At 44.9% G+C, this 18,415-nt stretch overlaps 1 protein-coding gene across 1 annotated transcript in view; it reads left to right on the forward strand.

Moving 5' to 3' along the window:
• The first annotated feature begins 16,525 nt into the window (after positions 1 to 16,525).
• LOC147026635 (protein myomaker-like) overlaps positions 16,526 to 18,415 on the forward strand; it is a 33,684-nt gene continuing 31,794 nt past the window's right edge. The window contains exon 1 of the mRNA XM_085882274.1: positions 16,526 to 16,650. The gene's annotated coding sequence lies outside the window, so the exon portion shown is untranslated. The remainder of the gene's footprint in view (positions 16,651 to 18,415) is intronic.

An 18,415-nucleotide genomic window follows, 5' to 3' on the forward strand; every position in this document is an offset into this window, starting at 1 on the left:
TTATGAACCGCCATCTTTGAAATTTTGAGGATGGAAGCAACGTGACGCTTACTGTATCCCTCTGCCAGTCAAGCCAGAATTGAACCCTTCTTTTGCTCACTCAAAACTTTTCTTTTCAACTCTTTTGGCATGGTCAATAGTTATTTTTTTGATTCAAATTACTTTTGAGGTACTACGAGCACTGTTTTTGCCATCCAGCTCGTCCTATTGCAAGAGGATAGTGATGACCACAGCAGTGGTTTTTATACTTTTCCTTGATAAATAAGATTTGGTTCAGGTGATCACCTAATCAGTACCTCACTAAGTAGAATGAGTTGTGCCTCTGTTACAATTCAACAGACACTGGAATGGAATTGCTGCCATACATGTAGAGATGCTGATTTAAAAATTTTTTTGAGTGGTCTCTTATTTTTTTCCAGAGCTGTATATATATATATGTATATATGTATATATATATATATATATATATATATATATATATATATATATATATATATATATATATTTTGTTTTTATACTATATATTTATACTATATATTGTTGCGAATTCGCGCCCGCCGGCGTGCGATTGACCGCGTGTAGCCAAAAGTGGCTGCCTCGCCCACCGGAACGGACAATTCAGTCGTGACCCTCTCAGAACAACGCCGGGAGCGAGTCACGGGTGGGTCTTTCGACCTCACCACAATCGTGCCAATCGGCCACCCGCGCAGGATAGGGCTGTTCGCCAAACTCGACCTACCTAAGTACCTGCGCGGGTAGTTAACCGGGCGATCGTACCTCGCCGCAGGTCAGCCTAGGACACGAACCGCTTAAGCGGTCTGTTCCATGCTACAGTGATAACCGAGCGGTGTTATCGCTGACCTCGACGGACGTGATTATTTATTGGGTGTCTAAACCCCACTGCCAATCCTTTACATGATGCAGGATGGAGAGTCAATAAAAAGAAGGAGACGAAGCAAAGCGGGAACAATTGCACAAACACATTTAATACACACTCAGACAAGCACAGAAGGCACGTATTCAATCACAATAATAATACAAGGCAAGTAAATGAAAGGCACGTATACACAATCACAGTCATAACAATAAAACAAAAGAGATATTCCGACTAAAGACCGACACACGGCAACACTTCAAACAATACTACTTTGTCAGACAGGCGCCACCCACAGACATTCACACAAAAACCCCAAGGAAAAAGAAAGTTGCGACTTCCCTGAATGTGTCGTCCAGCGTTGCGTTCTCGACCTCGAATACGAGCCTCCCCCGATGCGGTCTGCGGCTCGCACCTCGCGCCTGCACGTGTAGACGCTCAACGCCACGAACGGGGCTTCCGGCACTATCTCAGCGCGGATTATGGGGTTGGGGGAATTGTTGATGCTCGAGGTCGATGAGGGGAATGGTGGATGCTCCATCCCGCTGGCGTGGCCTCAGGACCGCGGGCTGATCGCCTTGGCACCTGACAGAAGGCTTGTTCTCCTCCGAGGCAGATGGCAACAGGGCCCAGGACGATGATGCGCCGATTCGACTCTCTCCACTTCCCCGACTTGACTCGTAGACGAACTCTGACTTGACTCGACCCGTCTCCCGACTCTGCCAGACTGACTTGAGCTCCGTTTGGTTCTCCGACCCCTTCATACTCCGCAAGCTCCGTTCCTTCTCTTCCCCGTCTCACTGCTTCCAGGCTGCCGCGAGCTCCGTTCCGACTCTTCCCCTTTCCACCGACTTCACTCTTTCCAACCCGCCCGTGTGCGTCCTTTTATACCCCAAGGGAGGGGCGGGTATGGTAATTTTCGGATCAAAATGACCTCGGGGGCAGAGCCACGCTCGCCCATTGGACGGAGGAACAGGGGGCGTGAACCTCCCTTGATCTGAATTTCTGGGAAAAGTCGCTATTCTCCCGTAAAGGAAGGTGCCGGCGGTTCGAAGTCCGCCGCGATTCTGGGCCGATGTTGGGCGTGAAGAGGAATGTGAAGGCAGTTAGAAGACCGCCGTGATGCTGGGTCGATGTTGGGCGTGAAGAGGAATGTGAAGGCGGTTAGAAGTCCGCCGCGATGCTGGGTCGTTGTTTGGGCGTCGTTGGAGAATGGCGGGCGAGGCGATGTTTGCGAGGTTGGGTTTGTGGGGGTGAAGGTAGTGGCGGTCTGGTGGAGTTGTTTGGGGGCGATGGGGGTGGTGACGATTTGGTGGTGGAGTGGTGTTTGGTCCAAAATAACGACAGCAAAAGTAAAACGGCTAACTGAAGATCGCAGCCTGAATAAATCACACATAGTCCCTCTATACAACGGGTTTGGGCTAACTACACATGGACTTTCCGATATATCTCACCTGAGGACTCTTTATGGTGTAATGCGAATTTCCACAACCGTAACAATATATATATATATATATATATATATATATATATATATATATATATATATATATATATATATATATATATATATATATATATATATATATAGTTAATTTAAAAAAAAAACGACAATGACACAACCAGGGACCATAGTATGAGAGCAACAAAGAGGAGGGTTAAGATGGTCATCGGGGGTCTTTCACTCAGAAAATAGTTGATGCATGGAATGGTCTCTCTGGAAAGGTAGTAGCAGCAGAAACAGTAGATAGGTTTAAATTGGAATTAGATAGGTACCTTGAAGTATTGGAGATATAGATGGTTACAGGGATATTGTCAGGATTTGGAGGTAACCTGAGTATCGATGGTGGGATGGGTCGTTGTGTGTGTACATGATGTGCTGAATGTGATGTCTGTGAGTGTGAGAGGGTCTCATCAAGAGATAGTGTGTGGTTCATGTTGTACATTCTTCATGTTGTACATAATTACATCCCCAAAACGCGAACACATTCCCCCATTTTTATTTTTAACACCTTTGTGATATCCCTGAGTCTGCCGCTCTTTTCTCATCGCCCAAGCCCTCTCCCTATTTCCTCAATTAAATTAAGTCAAATTTGACGGGTTTATTTAATTTGATATTGCTGTGGCCGAACGGCCTATTTCTGCGACTCATTTCCTCGTTAATATTCCGTGTCACACAGGTGTTTCACAGGTCGGATGATTCATCAATGTGTGTGCCGTCTCTCGGATGGACGTTAAACCGGGCGTCCTGTCTGCCGGTATTAGATGGTGGATGTTAAAGATTCCACTGCCTTTCGCGAAGATTCTGCGAGCTATCGCCGGCATCCTGAACAAATTACAAATTCCTGCTCTAACCAGCAGATGGCGCTGCAGCCGCACCTGCAACCCATGATGCTACTCTGCAGCTGTGTGCTCCATACAGAAGAAGAATAAGAAGAAGAAGAAGATTACCACAAATCAAAATGTTAACATCCATTCGTACATAACCAGAACCAGTAGGGAATATCAAACTCCCGAACAATCACCCCTTTACACGCCAGTCAAAACCTCTGGTGTGTAGGTATGTAATAAATAGACGTCGCTTGCTTGCTATGCCATCATGGAACAGAAAAAGTGACGAACAAGAATGGAAATTGTTCATCTGAGATGTTTTCAAAAGAAAGACCAAGCCTATCCTGTAATCTCATGTGCGAGCCTGTCCATTTTCAGCCCCCCCCCCCCGAACAAACGGACGCCAACGTTGTCAGACGGAATGAAAACCCGTCATTCTTGTTACAAAAACAGCTAAAATTGACGAAAAAGCGGCCGAAATTGAAACCAACACAGTAATTACGGTCGCAATAGCAAATATAACCGAAACCAGAACGTTTATTCTACACACAAGAACGGTCGTGACGGACACAAGAACGGTCAATCCCGAAATTGAACGGTGGGGAATGGAAGCAACATCGGTTATTTCGGTCGCGAAACGGCGGAGACCGAAGCGAAAGCGATTCATTCCGGTTACCATAACGTGGGAAACATGGCGGCTTGAAAAGTTCTTCAAGTTATGGTAAGTTAACTTTAACGTAGTCTGCCTTGAATATATCATGTCTGTTAATGAAAACCCGTTTGTGGTTCGGGATATTATACAAGCAGCGATAAATGTGCCCTCTTGACTTAATGTGTGGCTGACATTTCGTGTAATTCGTGCCCCCCGTGCTGCAGCGATCAGTGACGGTTGATCATTTATATTTGCACGAGGTAAAATTTGATAGTAATAATAAATTGCAAATTCCAATAAAATAACAAAGTTAATATGAAGTAAAAACTGTGAAAAGATCCCACACACGATCCACTATGTTGAACTGGGCCTACACAACTCGCGATCCTTCACTCGGGGGCTCGAAATACAGGCAAACCAGACATTATCATCACAACAAAATCCGGTTTAATAAATTGTTAAAACTACATCAGGTACGACCCACTATATATTATCTATATTACATCCATGTTCGAGGCACAAGCACTAAAAATTTACATACCGTAACAGGTCGTTCTACTGCATCCGCCATCTTGTTCGCTCTACAGAAACTGGAATGAACCGCTTTTGTTTCGCTCTCAGACGTTTCGCGACGGAAATAACCAATCTTGCTTCTATTCCCCACCGTTCTATTTCGGGATTGACCGTTCTTGTTTCTGTTACGACCGTTCTTGTGTGTAGAATAAACGTGTTGGTTTCGGTTATATCTGCTATTGCGACCGTAATTACTGTGTTGGTTTCAATTTCGGCCGCTTTTTCATCAATTTTAGCTGTTTTTGTAACAAGAATGACGGGTTTTCATTCCGTCTGACAACGTTGGCGTCCGTTTGTTAAGGGGGCCTGATTTTAGAAGAACCTCATCTTTGCTGTCATGGACGCGCCTCAAAGAAGAAGGCGAAGAAGAAGAAGAAGACCACAGTTGCTTAGCAACGTAAAACCAGGCAAGCATATCGCCGAACGGTATATGGACGAGAACACGGTAAACTGCTAACTGTGGTAAGAAGCTGAAATGAGGACGAGAGAAGAACCTTCAGAGTTTAGGCTTTATTCCATTTGATCGGAGCCGCTTCTACGGGCACACCAGGAAATACAGACGCAGCATGGAGTACATAAGCAGTAAGGTACACACGCGCAACTAATCACCGCAAAATAAATCAGTATTATATATCAATCAGTATTCTCACCATTCAATGAGCACCAAGTGAGCCGCCGACATAAAACGACAATGCCCTAGGGACAATCCCCGCGGCCGAGCCGAACCTCAGCTTTATCTCTTCTGTGCTCGAGCCGGGCAACATGTGATCTCACGTCACGACCTTCGATTCACCACATTCTCCCCGTCTTTAAAATGTAACTAGAGGCCCAGCTAACGCACCAGGATTACTTCAGCGCTACAGGAGTATACATTTCAAGCAATGCGAGCTATCTAAACTACAGAAGCATACATTTCAAGCAGTGAGGATTATTGTGAGTTGTAGGAGCATGGTAATGAGCATCGATATATTATGTAACGAGCATATAGGAGCATGAGCATCGAGGATGCCGATAATCCCCTTTACAGATTGAGTCGGCGAGGGGGTATTATTCGTCGGCCTCTCCGGGAGTAGATGGCGGTTTCACTTGAGGGAGGCTTCCGATCCTCTTGGTGAGCCTCGACTCGTGCCGGAGATGACTCCCCGATCGCTCCCGGGTGGAACGCGGTAGCTCCGTCGTCACCCTTCTCGGGTGGAGTCCCTGGGGGGGGGGAACACCTGGGGAGGGGATGTCAGAGGGAGGTGTGCCAGATGGTGGTGTACCTGCGGGAGGAGTTCCTGAGGGAGCCAAATGACGAACCGACACAGTGGTCTCCCTGCCATCCGGGAGCCTGACATGAGCGTATTCTGGATTAGTATCGATGAGTTCGACCTCTTCCACCATGGGTTCATACTTGCTTTGTCGTACCGGGCGTTTCATGAACACTGTTCCGGGATGGGTTAGCCAGTTGGGCACCGATTGGCCGTCAACATAACGTCGTTGGTGAGTAAACATTCGCTCGTGAGGAGTTGCATTGGTGGACGTGCAGAGCAAAGAGCGTATGGAATTCAGAGCGTCGGGTAGGGTAACCTCCCACCGCTCGGGCCCCAGTCCTCTCGATTTCAGCGCCAGAGTTACGGCTTTCCAAATAACTCCATTATATCGTTCCACCTGACCTTTACCCTGTGGGTTGTAACCCGTCGTTCGACTAGTTGCTATGCCGTGCTCTAATAGGAATTGTTTTAGCCCGGCCGACATGAAACACGGCCCTCTGTCTGAATGTATGTACGAAGGTTTCCCAAACATAGCGAAGAGGTCAGACAGACATTTCACGACAGTGCCTGAGGTCATATCCGAGCACGGAAACGCGAAAGGGAACCTTGAATACTCATCAACAACAGTGAATATGTATCTGTTGTCTGTCTCGGTCGGCAGGGGCCCTTTGAAGTCAATGTTTAGTCTCTCGAAGGGAGAAGTGGCCTTGATCAGTCTGCCAGAAGCCGCACCATAGAATCTGGGTTTTAGTTCAGCGCAAACAGGGCATGAAGCATTCATTTGTTTAATATCTTCAATAGAAGAGGGCAGGTTCTGTCTGCGTACGAAATGTGCCATTCTGGTTACCCCCGGGTGGCACAGAGACACATGGAGGTCTTGCAAAGTCCAACTGATTGCCTGAGGGAGGAGTTCCCGGGTCTTTGAGGTTTTCATCTGAGATGATGTCGTCCATAACCCGTTGGAAGCAAGCTACTCCATTCGTGACACCGAATGGAATTCTCCTGAATTGGAAGAGGCGCCTACCTGCCTGGAATGCGGTGTAAGGTTTGTCTTCCTCTCGGATGGGAATTTGGTGATAGGCGCTTCGCAAATCGATGGTGCTGAATATCTTATAATTGGCCACGCGTTCGACCATCTCGTCTATGCGCGGCAGGGGGTAGGCGTCGAGTTGGGTGAAGCGATTGACCGTTTGGGAATAATCGACAACCATTCGTTTCTTATGGTTCTGACTGCTGGTCACCAACACCTGTGCGCGCCATGGCGAATCGCTCGGTTCTATAATTCCTTCTTCCAGTAATCGCTTGGTTTCTGAAGTGATGAAATTCATGTCAGCAGTGGTATATCGCCGCGATTTGATCGCTATCGGTTTGCAGACCGGCGACAGGTTAGCGAACAGCTGGGCGGACGTTACCTCTGCGGTAGTCAAGGCATTTAAATTTAGACGAGGTTTGCTTCCTCCAAAGGGTATTTCGACGCTCGTGTGCTGCTTGAGGACATTATGACCCAGAATTACGTCTGCGCACAAATCACGAAGCACCGGTACCCTTACATCCCGATGCGTGTACCCTTTTACGTCCAATTCAACATTGCAGTACCCTCGTACGCGGGACTGTAGTGATGTGGCGGCCATGCATACCGTATTGTCAGTCGGGTGGATTACCCATTTCCTGCCCTTCACTAGCGAGCTGTTGACGAAACTTTCAGAGCTACCGGTATCAATCAGTGCCTCAGCCTTATGCCCGTTAATTCGTACGTTGATGATAGCCTGGGATAGATTCCCCGGGGAGGCTGCAGTTAGTTTATTTTGCGAGTAGAGAGCCGCAGAAGTGGGTTTATTTCTCCTTAGAGTAGATTTACATACCCTGGCATAATGCCCTTTCTTGTCACAATTCATGCATGTGGCATCTCTGGTGAGGCATTTATGACGGGGGTGTCTTTTGTACCCACAAAAGAAGCATTTACCAACCGGAGCAGTTGCTGAGGAGTTTGACGTGGCCTGTGTATCCGGCTCCTCGGGTGTTTCTCCATCCCCTGTGTCTGGCTGTGTCTGTGCCAGTGGGGTTCCTTGAGTTCCCACCGTAGCCGCGTTCATTAGCAGCATCGGTGTCCCAAATGACTCAGATTGCTGCTGAGCCGTATCCATCGCTCGAGCCTGATCGACTACCTTTTCAAGAGTGGGTTGCGCTTTCTCTAGTAAGCGTTGCCGTATGTGGGCTGATCTAAGTCCTTGGATTAATGCCTCCCGGGTCGCTTCCTTTCGGTGTACCTCGGCGCTTACGGCCCGGAAGCTGCAGTCTTTTGCCAGCTGATTCAGTTTGCAGGAACTGATCGATTGTCTCCCCGGCTGCTTGCCTGCGTGTGTTGAGAAGATGTCGTATGTATACCTCGTTCTTGCGCTTCATGTAGAGCGCCTGCAGCACGTCGATCGCTGCTTCGTAAGTGTCGCACTCCGAGAAGAGCCTGTATACGCTGAGCGAGACATGATTCACAAGGGCGGCCAATTTGTCGGCTCCCTCTTCGATGATGGTCAGATAGTGTGAGAAGGAACGGAACCAATGCGACCACTTCATTTCTGAGTCAGTCGCGTTTGGGTCTGCGTCGAACCTCTCTGGTTTGTAGATCTTGTCCATCGTTGGTTGAGAGAGCCGAGAAAACCAAATGGAATAAATTGAAATGAGGACGAGAGAAGAACCTTCAGAGTATAGGCTTTATTCCATTTGATTGAAGCCGCTTCTACGGGCACACCAGGAAATACAGACGCAGCATGGAGTACATAAGCAGTAAGGTACACACGCGCAACTAATCACCGCAAAATAAATCAGTATTATATATAAATCAGTATTCTCACCATTCAATGAGCACCAAGTGAGCCGCCGACATAAAACGACAATGCCCTAGGGACAATCCCCGCGGCCGAGCCGAACCTCAGCTTTATCTCTTCTGTGCTCGAGCCGGGCAACATGTGATCTCACGTCACGACCTTCAATTCACCACAGAAGCAGCAAGCAATTAAAAAAAAAGACTTCGGAGGTAAAAACTGTCGTGTGTAAATCGATAGGCTAAACAGATGCAGAACTGTACACCACTTCCACAGTGACGTCATTCGCCCAAAGATGAGCCGAGGGTGGTGCTGCACGTCGTGTTTATCAACAGGGCCGTGTTAAACTCCTGCGAGATGGCAGGATAGATAAAACAGCTCTCGATTACAGGTTCGATTCCCGAAAGGATCTTTCCAACTTTAATCTGTTGCTGTTAAATGTTGTACGTCAAAGTGCCAGCAGGAGGCGCAGCATCTCGGAGCAAGCTGCTATAAGAGGTGGTTCGTGTTAAGCCGGCCGTCTTACTCGCAGTCGTGGAAAAGGCAATTTCACGCTGATGCAGGTTCCTACCGAGGGGTCATTGATTTATTTTTGTATGCAAGTATGGCAGAATTTTTCTCCCCTTTCCCACATGTGCAACGTCTTTTCCTTTACATTTCCTCTCATTATACAAATAGTCGAGTCAAAATATGATCCGTATCACCTAACCCCCAAAAAATCGCAACAAAACGTTTTATTGTTTTACATGTTATAATACGTCATGCTGCGTGCCAGAAAAAAAGTCTCGGGTAATTTGACCCCGGTAAAGGGGTTAATTTGCATATTTTCAAGATGGCCGCCAACGAAAATTTCAATGTACTACAAACTTTTTTATAGTTGATTTTAGACCCTATAAACGTATTAGCAACATATAGGAACATGGGGTTTCTGAATCAAATGAACATAGTTTCTCCCGCCTATGACGGACTATGACGTAACTATGACGTTTATGACGTCATAGCAAAAACCGAAAGCCAACCCCCTTTCTTAGAATGAAAGAGCACAGACAAAAAGCCCCACCAAGAAGATCACAAGGTGATTATGAATAACTGCTGTTTAGGCTTCCCATATGCACTTGTGCTGCCATCTGTGACTTTCAACTAAAACAATAGAATTTCTGGAACTGCTGATATTCACCTTTTCAATGTCCTTCAAAAGCATTGTCATGATGATAATGAATTAGAACCTAGTAAGACCACAAACCAGGTAGGGATTAACACAGAACATGTATAATTTCAACATGTAGATCATGTGGAAGTAATTGGAAACCACATGTGGCCACGCCCTTGAGCAGAAGTATATATGGGCAGCCAATTGTAGAAAAATTCACCACATGTTTTTAAAATGAGTGCACCATGGGCGGGGGGGTGGGGGGGGGAGGTCATCCATTTGGAGACAAGCAATCCGGCAGTATATAGCAAGTACCAGGAAGGCTACCATGTGGTTCGCCGGAGTGATCAGTTCTGGGCTGGACTTGGGTCCGATCTTGTTATCGAACAGAAACTTATGCGATCACTCAAGTCGACTGGTGGATTGACCAGGGGCAGTGGCATGACGGAGGAGCAATGTGCCCTGTGGACACTGTCGCCCCCCGTATGTTCGGAATATAATGTAGCCACGCAAGAATTCAATGATTGCACTTACACGTCGAGTGAACAGCACAAGGAGGCCACCAAGTCCAGGATGGAAAGGGACCAGTCAGATCTAGCAAAAATCCAAGAAAAACTTCAGTCATGCAATCCGTTCTCTGATGATCCAGCCTTGAGAAATGTTGTCACTGGTGTTGTAGCCAAGGATGAAGTGAATGTCATCAACTTGCAGGTAGTGGGGAAAGAAGTTGCTGAAAAGCTGACTGGACAACCAGTTTTCACCTACACATGCAAAAGGAAGGACAAAGCGAAAACTCTGGGAGATTCATCTGCTGTCCAGGTTACTGGCGACCGAACTATAGACCCTGCTCTTCTGTTTCAGAGGCTACTTGTCATTTCTCGGGCAGGGAACCTCTCATTGGAGGACGTTCTTGAATATGAATTGTCTCCATTTCCTCAGCTCTCTTTGAGGCGAAGCACATATTCAGGAAAGCGGACAGGCCACAGCTTGCGAGAGCAATAGATGAATATGCAAAAGGTTTGTCTACCGAGGATGAGTCAGACGATGTACCCAAGACGGACCACTATGTGTTGGATGGTGGCTCACTGATGCATCGCGTTAAGATCTATAGCTAACAGCTATGCTGACTTCGTACTCCGCAATTACGGGAAAGCTACTGTTGTCTTCGACGGTTATTCGGATGAACCATCTATCAAGGACAGCACACACCAGCGTCGTCAAAAGAAACATCATCCCAAAGTCAACTTCACAGAAGACACTGTGTTCATGGGGAAAAAAGATGAGTTCTTATCGCATGGTTCCAACAAGCAGGAACTGATAAACATCATTAGCTAAAGGAAAAGGGGTGCACTGTGATAAATGCAACAGGCGATGCAGACTACGACGTCGTGCAAGCAGCAGTACGAGCTTCCCAGCTACAGTGAACAACACTGATAGGTGAAGATACGGACTTACTTATTCTTCTTCTTCACCGTTTTGCTGAAGGTGGCAACCGGGACTTGTACTTCTGATCTGACAAGATGCAGGACCAAAGCAGAGTGTATAACATAAACAGACTGAAGAGCCCCTTAGGATCCCAGGCATCTACCATGATGCTTTTCGTACATGCCTTTACTGGATGTGATACGACTTCGTGCATATTTGGGGTTGGCAAGAAATCTCTCTTCCAGAAAGTCATGAAAGGTTATGCTGGTTTGAGGTCATGTGCCCAAGCATTTGCTACACTCGGTCAAAGCACAGATGCAGTTGTAGATATTGGATACAAGGCAACGGTCCAGGTGTTTGGTGGAAAGGGAACAGATACTCTCACTTCATTTCACCACAGCATCTTGACAAAGAAAGTGGTATCGGCTGTGTCGTTTGTTACCCCAGAGCGTCTGCCGCCAACTGAAGCGGCTACTAAGCACCATTCACTCCACACGTATTTCCAGATCATGACATGGATGGGAGAAGAGGCAGATTTGGAAGCAACAGACTGGGGGTGGAAAACAGAGGAGAATCAGTTCATCCCAGCAATGAATGAAATGAATGCCACACCAGACTCTTTGCTTAAGGTAGTTCACTGCAACTGCACTACTGGGTGCAGTACTCAACGTTGCACATGCAGAACCTACGGTCTACCATGCACATCAGCTTGCGGACAGTGCCAAGTGCAGTCATGTAGCAACCCTTTCAATCAAATGTTGGGGGATGAGAATGATGACAATGACAATGCTGAGATGATCGAGGGCGCCAATGAGCGTGACTTATGGTAAGGCTGTGTGGCATACATACAGATTTCTTTTGAATTGATGATGTCCCATCTATGTAATTACAGGAAAGTGACAGCTTAACTAGTTCAAGGAGTTAAATGATAGCATCACATGTCATTACATATTATAAAACAACAGATTTTCTATGGCATACTCATTTATCTTTTAACAATGACGTCATATACGATTATACATCATAGTTACGTCATAGTACGTCATATGCGGATGGAACTATGTTTATTTCATTCAGAAACCCCATGTTCCTATCTATTGCCAATACATTTATAGTCTAAAATCAACCATAAAAAACTTTGTAGTACATTGAAATTTTCATTGGCGGCCATCTTGAAAATATGCAAATTAACACCTTTCCCAGGGTCAGATTACCCGAGACTTTTTTCTGGCATGTTGCATGACCTATTAAAACATTTAAAACAATAAAACGTTTTGTTGTAATTTTTTTGGGGTTCAACCTTATATTGACTCTACTAAAAAGGTATTTTGGTTTTTCCCTACTCTGTACTCTCACACTGCCACGACCTTCCTTCTCTTCTTTTTGGTGTCTCATTTTTTTTAGCAGCATCTTGCGTAGCTCGGCGTTGTTCTTCTTCTTCTTCTTCTTCTTCTTCTTCTTCTTCTTCTTCTTCTTCTTCTTCTTCTTCTTCAGACAAAACCTTTATATTAGGACTCGGCTCTTTTATAGACACGATCCGAATCTCCTTAAATACTAAACACTTGTACACATCCTCACATAGACGGTGCCTTTTGAGAGCGTCTATCATGAACTTTTAAATATATTCGGACATTTGCTTAAAAGTTTCGAAAAGTTCACGTTACTATTTAAAGATTATTCCATTTAATGTATTGTAATTTCGTAAATACATTATTTATTTCGTAAATACACTATATTTCATAAATACGTAAATACACTATGACGGGTCTCGCTATTGGCTTAATCAAGGCACGTGACGAAATATCAGAAGTTGTTTTTTTGTTGTTTGTTTTTAGCCAACAAAGCCTTTAGGACGGTGCTCTTGGACACATTTGTCCTTGTTTTTCTTCACTCTACCTCCTTCACTCTACCTCCCCCACCTGCTCTTCTGCATCAATGTGTGTGTGTGTGTGTGTGTGTGTGTGTGTGTGTGTGTGTGTGTGTGTGTGTGTGTGTGTGTGTGTGTGTGTGTGTGTGTGTGTGTGTGTGTGTGTGTGTCCGTCCTCCATAACTCCAAAACCATAAAACCTAGCAGCCTGAAACTTTGTATGCATACAAAGGGAACTCCAAGGAAGTGCATGAATGAGAATTGGATGTTTTGGATTAATTAATACACCCCTTTTGAAGATAATTAACGGCCTTATTTAAGTATATCCTTTATCAGATGCATCCTCGGCCACCTCGCTATCTGAGGTCTTAAGATGTATCCCAAATAACCTCGCTGGGGTCTGAAGCTGCCATGTGTTTTTTTTTGGCCTGCTCAATCATGCCTTGACTTCTTGGAACAGGCCGCAATGATTTCTTAACGATAAAGTTTTTTCTTCCAGACAACCCCACTCTAGCCATGGAGAACTGTAAAGGATTTCCATATCAGCTTACTGAATTCAACCACCAATTATTTTTGAGGTCAACCTCGGCCAAAAGGTCAACAACTTAGGTGAGATTTATAAAATCCTCAATTTTCATCCGATTGACTTGAAATTTGAAGATAATTTATATTTCAGGTCACTGAATTCAACTAACCAATGATTTTTGAGGTCAACATAGACCAAAGGGTCAACATAGGTCAAAGATCAACAACTTCATTAGCTGTACAACTTCTTAGCACACCTGAGCTTCTGACCATATACAAAGCCTTCATCCGCAGCCTAATGGAGTACTGCTCACCCTGCTGGGCTGGTGCTCCCGCCGCTCACCTTTCTCGGCTTCACACTGTGGAAACCAAGGAATTTAGGATCATTGGTGTCTCCCACGATGAGGCTGAGTCTTTGGGTCTCTCTCTCTCCTCTCTCTCTCTTCTCTCTCTCTTCTTTCTCTCTCTCTCTTCTCTCTCTCTCTCTCTTGTCTCTCTCTCTCTCTCTCTCTCTCTCTCTCTCTCTCTCTCTCTCTCTCTCTCTCTCTCTCTCTCTCTCTCTCTCTCTCTCTCTCTCGCCCTCTCTCTCTCTCTCTCTCTCTCTCTCTCTCTCTCTCTCCCTCTCTCTCTCTCTCTCGCTCTCTCTCTCTCTCTCGCTCTCTCTCTCTCTCGCTCTCTCTCTCTCTCTCTCCCTATCTCTCTATCTCTCTATCTCTCTATCTCTCTATCTCTCTATCTCTCTATCTCTCTCCCCAACCACAGGCAGCTCAATGGTCTTTCTGTCTTCTACCATCTCCTCTCCAGCCTTGACCCCCTGCTCTGTCTGCTATCTGTCTTGCCCATATTTCAGCAGGGCGCTCAAGGTCTCCTAGCAACCCTCTTCTGGTAAAACTAACAAAATCAAGAATCACTGCTCACCTTCACTCTTTTATTCCTCTTTATCCCCGCCTTTGGAACAAACTCCTGCACTCTCTTCAATCCCACTCTTCCTTCCAGGTCTTTAAAACAGCTATTCACCACCATCTCTTATCTTCCCCCATCCTAAACTATGATCTTTTCTACCCCCACTAATCCACGTTAAACCCACCTCCTTCAAATTCCCTGCTTTCCTTCCTGAAAGTCCCTGTAGTGTCCATCTTGTTTACCCTGTTTATCCCACCCCATCCCTCTCCCTTCCACAGATCTCATGTCTCTGTTCCACCCTTTTTTTCCTTCCCTCTCCCACCCCACTTGTCTCCTGCTCCCCTTCGTTGTACGTTCTGTGTGTTAGCTCTCATACGAGCCTCGACGGTGCATACAAAAAAAATCAAAATAATAAACAAGTGAGACTTCCAAAATTCTCAATTTTCATTCGATTGACTTGAAATTTGAAGAGGTTTTATACTTCAGGTCAATGAATTCAACCAGCCAATTATTTTTGAGGTCAACATGGACCAAAATGTCAACAGGCCAACGGTCAACAACTTAGCTGAAGTTTATAAAATCCTCAATTTTCAGCCCATTGACTTGAAATTTGAAGAGGAGTTGCATATTTGGTCATTGAATTCAACCACCAATTATTTTTGGGTCCAAATTTGTTTGATTGATTTTGCAAGTATTGTGCTATGCATAACATCTTTATTGTTTGTCTGTCTGTTTGTGTGCAGGATATCTCAAAAAGTTGTGGACAGATTCAGAAAAAACTTGGTGGACAGGATGGGTGTGTGACAAGGACAAATTGATTAGAATTTGGTGAAGATCCAAGTCTGGATTTGGATACTACGATTATTTAATTTCTAAAGTGATTCTTCACCATTGAGAGATTGGGCCAAAAACGATATATAGCAAGATATTTCAAAAATGTATTTGGCTTGATACGTTCTTGTGGATCAGGCCTTGTGGGGCGAATGTATGCGCTCTTTCGAGTGTCCTAGTTTCCCTCACCGAAGGAGAAGGTATTACATTTGGGGTCCGTTTGTTTGTCTGTTTGTCTACACAGAACTTTCGTGTTTTTCTCTGCAACTGCTTGTCGGATTGAGACGAAATTTTCACCATTGGTGCGACTCCTCATGTAGAATGTTTTAATGATAATTATGGCATCATAGGTCACGTGATGTGGCAGCCATAATGGAAAATTGGAAAAACAGAAAAACTTTGGATCTCTGAAACCGCACCAAGTTAAAAATTGAAACTTGGCACATAGCAAGTACTCCTCACGTAGAATGAGTGTGATTTTTTTTTTAATAACGTCATAGGTGCCTTCATTATATTATGACATCATAATTGCATATGTATAACGCCACATCTGGTCAGTATGAAAAATTTTGAGGGTCATCTCAGGATAAAGTGGTCCACAATTTTTTTTTTTATGTCATTGGTCACGTGATTTGGCAGCCATATTGTTTTGAAAAAATAACCTTCAAAAATCTTCTTTTCTGAAATGGCTGAACCAGTCATCACTGCTAGCATTTATAAAGTGGCAGTTCTAATTTTGTCTCATTAATTACATAACACACCATTGCACAAATGCCACACAAAACTACACAAACACCACACAATGCACCACACAAAACAAGTCCTGGTGAGGGTCTGCAATCTCTGATTGCTCTTTTTCTTGTTATCATTATTTTTTGCTCTAACAATGGTCACCTTCAGCAGCTGAGATTTAAGCAAGGAACCATTTATTGTTCATCTCAGAACCATATATTGAACACCCGCATGGCTGTTCCTAACTATATAGCATTCCCAAAGAGAGAAGATTTCTAACACAGAAGCAATCATATGCCCCTGATCGTACATAGATTGTGCCCCTTAGTTTCCCCAGTTAATTTCTACCACAATTGAGTGGTCAGAACAAGAGAGAATTGCTCATAAAGTTACGTTTGTGCACCGTGTTGTCTTATATATGGTGTGACCGAATGTTCGCTTATTTGAAGTAGTTTTCTGTATATGTTGGTTGTGTTTGTTATCATGTGCTCTTACACACTGAGAGCCTGTTGGGCTGTCGTTCTTGTTATAACAATCATTATTATTACTGATTTAATCGTGACAGTAAATATGATTATCATAGTTGCTACATGTAATGGATGGTGTGCACAGGAGGCCTCAGTATCGGCGTGAACTGGTCAGGCTGTGCCATCTGCTGGAGGATGGCCTCCTACGTTTGGCGCCTGGGCAAAGGGAGCTGAAAGGGCTAACACAAGTATGCTGTCACTGATTCAACATGTCTCAGTCGCTACCTTCATCTCATTCTCTCTTCCTGATTGGATTGATTACCTTTGGACAAAACTAAAGTTGTGGACCTGCTGTTTGAAGAGTGCTGTAATTGAAGGGGTTAAAACCTCAATGATGGATAGTACCCATTTGATATCCAGTTGGACATTCTATGAGGCACTCAACAAGCTGGAGGCTTTTCTGTAAGCAAAGTCAAGACTCATTTAACATAGACAAAAAAAGCACAACAAGCCGGTAGGCGACATGGCTGCTCGCTCTAGATGGAAAGCTGGCCGACGCGACTAGCCGATATTCATGTTCATGCTATCTATCAATTTAGCACAATAAATATGATTATCACAGCCCTCTTAATTTGCACCCAGAAATCCGCCTTGTGAAATTTCAGGCATGTTTCAAAGAGACTCTAACAAATGGCAGCCCTGGTAATTCCATTTATCTATTCGCTAAAGATTTTATTTTTTTATATGATGCTGTAAGACATTCTCCTTGGGCACAAAAAAAGAAACAGGTCCCTCGGAGGTCCAGTTTCGGAGATATTGATTTTTTTGTACGGTCCACAATAAGTGTACGATGTACGATAAAATATTTTAGCTGTTGCTAAGCAACAGAGGTGTGCATAGCAACCATTCATTTTTGTGTACATGCTCGCCACATTGTACACATTTCACCCAAGTTTCATCAAAATCAGACTCTTTCTCTTAGAGATATTCACAATTAACCGTTTCTGAAATGTTCGACATGTACTCGCCCAAAACCTATCTCCTCCTACAATTTTTTTTTTGTTAGGGCTGCAAATTGGCATGGAGGGAGCTAGATAGATAGCGCACAGAACTCTACGCTTTGATTTTTCAATTTTTGTTTTATTTTTTTCGATTTTTTGACCACTTTAAAGGGCTGTTGCTATGCCGTTGCTAGGGCCCGGGGTCCCATATTAGAAATCACACGATTCCCAGAAATATTGGTCCTACCCACCAAATTTCATTGGAATCGGTTGAGTGGTTTAGCCTCTAGGCTTGACCAAAGTTTCGCGGACAGACAGACAGATGGAAATGTCCAGAACAGAATAAGGGTGCTCTAAGAGCAGCCAAAAATGGATTACTCATGCTCGGTGGCAGATTACTAATCAGCTCAGAGTACAATTCCCATCAATATAACATGCTCTATGCCTGGTGTTGGCTTAATGGTTAAGGTAGTGGGCTTGGGATCCTAGGGTCCTGAGTTCAAATCCCGCTCAGCTGTTGAATTAACACCAGGTGGGGTTGACTCTGCCTGTCATCCTTCCGAGGTCGGCAAAATGAGTGCCAGCATGCTGGTATACTGTGTCGGAGTGGCGACCCGTCCAGGATTGTTCCCAATAGCCAAGGAGACTGCTTCGGCGGCACCAACGCTCTGCACAGAGTATGGTCCTAATGGATGGATGGATAACATGCTCTCAAACCTCCCTTCAGTCTACCTGGGATGTGTTCCATTAGCAAGCAGCATGCAATTGCTCGCCAAGCAAGCACTCCAACGGAACGGAGTGCTCGGCACTACTTTACGACATGGAAGTCTCAGTGCAAACAATGCTATCGTGGTACTCGAGCAAATGCTGTCCGGGACGTCGTTTTCAATTTTACTCGATTCTCTTGTGACATCAATTTCCCCAAACAAATTTATTGTGTTAGTAGCAGCTACAGAGTACGAGGAAGAGGGAAAGAAATTTAAAGAAATTGGGAGTCAGGAGGAGGAGCCCC

This window comes from Eptatretus burgeri, chromosome 5 (assembly GCF_056783735.1).
Source record: "Eptatretus burgeri isolate ZD-2024b chromosome 5, Ebu_testis_v1, whole genome shotgun sequence".
Classification (NCBI taxonomy): Eukaryota; Metazoa; Chordata; class Myxini; order Myxiniformes; family Myxinidae; genus Eptatretus; species Eptatretus burgeri.